This window comes from Pteropus alecto, unplaced genomic scaffold (genome assembly GCF_000325575.1).
Source record: "Pteropus alecto unplaced genomic scaffold, ASM32557v1 scaffold388, whole genome shotgun sequence".
Taxonomy (NCBI): Eukaryota; Metazoa; Chordata; class Mammalia; order Chiroptera; family Pteropodidae; genus Pteropus; species Pteropus alecto.
Window position 1 is genome coordinate 730,265 of NW_006441398.1, and position 5,488 is coordinate 735,752.

At 41.7% G+C, this 5,488-nt stretch overlaps 1 pseudogene; it reads left to right on the forward strand.

Annotated features, from left to right (window-relative positions):
* Window positions 1-2,174: 2,174 nt before the first annotated feature.
* LOC112485400 lies at window positions 2,175-2,293 on the forward strand (annotated as a pseudogene).
* Window positions 2,294-5,488: the final 3,195 nt, after the last annotated feature.

Here is a 5,488-nt window from a genome sequence, read left to right on the forward strand (position 1 = left end):
CCACCAGGGACACAGACAAATAAAGGTAACAGGATAAAGATCCCAACAACATTCATCGGAAGGGAATAGAAGTTCCATCTAAGAATTACGTGCGAATGCATTTATGTTTGGGCCATCCGAATACACGTCATCCCACAGAGAGGCCATAATGGGTTGACTTGACAGAACATTAAACCTCTCTCTGCTGTGTCTCTTTTATTCCCTCCTCCGGCATCATCCGTGTCTTTTGTTGTAGAAAATGCTTTCATCCCATGCCAACAGAAATCACTTCACTCTTTTACCTGAGACGCTTGCTTAGGAACCTGTCTCAAAGTGTTATGAGTTCCCAAATTGAGAGAGAGAAAAAAAAAAAACAAACAAACCAGTCACCCTGTGGTGACCAGAAGCAAGGGAAAAAGATTTAATTGACCTCAAAGATGTGTCACAAGTCTGCATGACATGTGGTTGAGCTGTGGGGCCTTGGGCCAGTTGCTCAACCTCTCTGCATCAATGTGTTCATTCGTGAAACAGGGACATTCTAGTGTTCGCTTCATTGACAGTTGTGAGAATTAGATGAGATCATCCACACAACATGCAATGAAGACTCACAGCCTGGGTGCTGGTGTTGCTAATTGTCTCTGCCTCCAACCTGGAGTCATTTTTCATTACCAAAGAGATTCTCCTCCTCCCAAATAAGTCAGACTTTTCTTTAAACGGCTCATAATTTGTTTTTACATATTTTTCAAAACTAATGTAATTTTCATGTTAAAAAATTGTAAGCCACTATCCCATGACTACCACAACACAAACACTGTGAGTATCTTGTTATGTTTCTGTCTAGTTTCCTCCGTTATTTTTTTATTTTACATACGGAGGTAATTATAGTGTAAAGATATTTTATATGCAATAGTTTCTCATCATCTGAGTGTTCATTATATGGTTCATTATCCAGATATCCACACAGTTATGAGTTTAGGGAAGCAAAAGTCATCCTAATATAAAAATATTCACTGGCGAACTGACAACTTCACAGTGACCTGTTCCGGAAAAATAGCAACATCATTTTGGAGCACATCAGATGAGTGTGCTTGCCAGCGTTTATCTCTGATTGTCGACGGTTGTCTGAAACTCAACCATACAATTCAAAACAACGTGAATCGACCGCCATGTGAAAATTAGATATCTTTGCGAAAGACGGCAAGAATTAATCAAGTCAATGAAAGTGATGTGGGGAAACCACTTGCAACGCAAAAGATGCCGCTGACAAGTGAAGAACTTGAAAAGTTAGACTGGTTAACAATTGAAAAGCAGAAAGCGATGACAGTGAAAACGGCTTCAAAAGAGAATGAACCGATGAGCAAATGATTTAAAGGCCCTCTGGGGAAACTGATGAAGATCTTGCACGTGTTCACGAAAACGACCCCCTCTGATTTTACCACAAAAGTCAAAGATGAACAGGAAGATGCTTCATTGTTCTAACATACAATTTTAATGGGAAATGATGCACACACAAAATATCAATTTCAACTCATTTTTTGTTAATTCGAAGAATTGGAGAGGTTTCCTCTATCACTTTCTCACTTAATATCATATTGTACCCATCATTTTAAGAGCTACATTTACTTCTTACTTGTTCGTTTTTATGAACTTTTAATAATGTTTCCAACTAGATGCTTTTAAAAGCAATAAGGCAATGAGCAATGTTGTGTCTTGGTGTTTCGAACACAAAGATATTGACCCACATGTGGAATTATTGGGTCAGGAGTGGAATTGCTGCATTTGTCAGACAGATCCATGATACGTACTTCCAAGTGTCATTTTAGATTGGCTGTGCAAATGGACTCTGCCATTTGAAACATCTGAAGAGATGTTTCTGCTCCTCATATATTACATATATTTATTGTGTACCTACTGCGTGCCAGGAGCTGTTCAAGGCACCAGGGACACAGTCCAGAATAACACAACTTCAAATCCCTGCCCTCACGAAGATGACGTTCTAAGTGGAAAAAATAGACAATAAACCAATAATTATTTAATATGGCAACCATGCTATAGAAACATGAAGTAGAGCATGGGAGTAAAATTGGGGTGGGGGGTTCAGAGAGGATGATCAGGGAAGACTCCTTGGTAAGGTAACATTTAAGCAGAAACTTAAAGGAAGTGAGGAAAGGAGACATCAAAAATCTGTGGGAAGAGTCTACGGCCATGCCACTCTGAACAAACCCAATCCTGTCTGATCTCGGAAGCTAAGCAGGGTCGGGTCTGCTTAGTACTTGGATGGGAGACCACCTAGGAAGACCAGGTGCTGTAGGCGTAAAAAAATAATGATAATAAGGGCTTGTTAAGCTGACAAGGTCCTTGCAATCTGTGAGGTCAACCAAGGGTTGCCTCGTCTAAAAAAAAACATCTGTGGGAAAAGCATTCAGGCTGAGGGAACGGCAAGTGCAGAGGTCCTGAGGTGGGCACATGCTTGCTATGTACAGATAAGTAGGTAAGGGCAAATCATGCAGGGCCTTGTGGATTACAGAGATGACTTTGGCTTTTATCCTGAGTGATGTGGAAGTCACGAGGGGTTCTGAATGGAGGAGAGACGTGACCCGACTCAGTCGTTCTCAGTCTCCCCCTGGCCATGAGGACACAGGGAAAGAAAAGCAGAAGCTTGGAGACTGAGGAAGAGGCAACTGCACTGGTCCAGGTGGGAAATGGCGGGGGCTGTGACCAGGTGCCGGGGAGAGTCATTCCTGCATATATTTCGAAGGCAAAGCAGGCAGATGTTGCTTATGGATTGGACCTGGGGGGATGAACAAAGGAGAGGAGTCAAGGACGCCTTGGGGATTTTGATAAGAGCAGCCTAAGGACAGAGCTGCCGTCAGCTGAGATGGAAAAGACACTGAGGGAGGTGTGAAGGATGACAAGCCACACTTACCACGTCCCCCTTGAATTACAAAATCACCCCGCAGCAGCATTCATAAAGAATGAAAATGCAAACATCTATTAATAATTATTTGCAAATGCTGCATATTAGGTAGTTTAGATAAACCCAGCTCTCTGGGAATTTTGCCAGAAAAATCCTGAACTAAGCTTCTACAGCTATCAAAGCCAATAAAATGCCATCAGGGAGGATATGGAGAAAAGCAAGTCTCTGCCTTGTGTGAGAATCTACTTAATCTAACCTTATCATTCCTTCCTCTGCCTTCTGTAAGACCACGGATCATCTGAACAAGAAGATCACGGATCATCTGAACAAGAAGATAGGCATATGGAGCTGAAGAAGGATCAGAGCAGAGAAAACACAAGAAATGCAGGAATGGGATATTTGACAATTTAAGGACAGACCGGATGAGAGCACCCCAGTCTAGAAGGAGGAGATTAAGCCTAATTACCTACTGGTGGCCCCACTCTGTCTCCCTCTTTGCCCCCTACCCTCTGCCGCCACATCTCTACTTCCATTGTTTATGGTGACCTTCACTTTAGTCACTGTCCCACTGTAGTCCAGCTTGTTTATTTATTCATCTAACAAACAATATTAAGTTCCTACCGTGTTCCAGGCACTACATTAGACACGTGAGAGTGTTTCAGAGGTAGCCAGTGGCCCATCGATTATTCACTCTTGCCTTCTTCCCCAGCAACAAAACAGGACTACATTTCGTAGGCTGCTTTGCGGGAAGCTGTGGCCATGTGAACAGCGCTGGTCAATTAAACATAAGGGCATTGGTCTCAAGTGACCTTCGTCCTTTGACTATGCTCCTGTTTTCTATGTTTTAACAAAAAAATAATAATAATAATTTCCGATAAATAATAAGAATTATGTTATGAGAAAAATAAATTAAATCTTTTATGTCAAAAACCCTCCCATTACTCTGATTCCTTTTTTCTCATGCTGGTGGCCCACGGCATAGAGGTTTCCTCCCTAAGCATAATGTAATCTATTTTATTAAATCTTTTGCCTTCGCTGGTTCAGACATTCAACAAGAATCAACTTCTATAAAGTGGGGATACAGTGATGAACAGACTGACATGGAGCCTGCCCTCAGGGAGCTGGCATTCTAACAAGAAGAGAAGCATCAACTAGATAAATAAGTAAAATTTACAGTATGTTAGATGGTAAGAATTGCTCAGGGTAAAGATAAAACAGAGACAACTTATTTATGTGAAGTTCAAAACCAGACACAAATAACCTATGATTAAAAATAAATTGTGGAGAATCTGTGCAATAGCATAGTACCTAGCAATGAAAAAGAACAAACCTCTGATCCATACGGCAACGCCAGGCCAACCCCATCAGTGGTGATAGAAATCAGAGCAGCAGCTGCCTCAGGGGTGAGAGTAGGGATGGGAGGGAACACGCTGGGGGGACAGAAAATTTATTTATCTTGAACGAATGGTGATCATAAGTATCTACACATGCAAAGATTTACTGAGCTGTACACTCAAGATTTGTGAACTTCACCGTATGGCAGCCCGATTGAAAAGAACAAGAAAAGGAAAGAGGAAGGAAGGAACCAGAACTGGGAAAAGGTGGTGGTGGTGGAGTGGTGGGTAGAGTCAGGGAAGGTGACTTCGAATAGAGATCTGAAGGAGGGGAAGGCAAGAGCCAATCACCTGGCGGGAATAAATCACAAGACTAAGAAAAATATCAGAAAAAAAGTGTTAACAATTAAGAATTAACAGCTGTGCATCAACTCATTAATAAATATTTTTGAGCACCTGATCTGTGTTAGGGAGCTAGTAGCAGCAAAACTGGCCATAGCCCTTATCTTCACATTAATGAAATAATCACAATAAAAGCTAAACAACAATGTTAACAAGGGTAATTAAAGAAAAGCTCATACACGATCGAAGTATATAACAGGAGGGGTGGGAGACACAGAGACAGAGATGTCTAGAAAGAACTAGAGAAACAGAGAAACACAGAGACAGAGAGACAGAGAGACAGGAAGAGGGAGGAAGAGAGAGAAGAGGGGAGATAGAAACAGAGACACAGAGAGACCGAGAGAGATGTCGATAAGGTGAAGCATATTTGGGGTTTTCGGTATGCTCTTTTCCTCAGAGGAATGATAAAAGTAATAGCCAGTAATTAGTATACAACTGCTTAGTCTCTCTCGCTCTTGCCTGGGGCCGGCAAAGAAAATAACCCATTGTGCTGGAGAAAGGACCAAGGGCTTAAAGAGACATTTGAAAGAAAAATCAGCCTAGGAGTCATACATTGCAGAAAAACCGATGGAAGTCTCTAGCAAAGTAAAGAGACCCTGGGGTCAGAAGGGAGGATGGGTATGTTAAAAAATATATATTTCAAAACTAGCTTCTGATGTTAAGTGGGATCTTGGTAGAATGAAATAAGGCAGCTTTTGACTTTAAAGTACCAAAGGCATACCGTGCGTGCGTGCGTGCGTGCGTGCGTGTGTGTGTGTGTGTGTGTGTGTGTGTGTGTGTGTTTCTAATTATGATAAGTCATGGAGATGGATTTTGATTATCCAACCACCCCTTTTTGCTGGTCCCATTTGCAGAA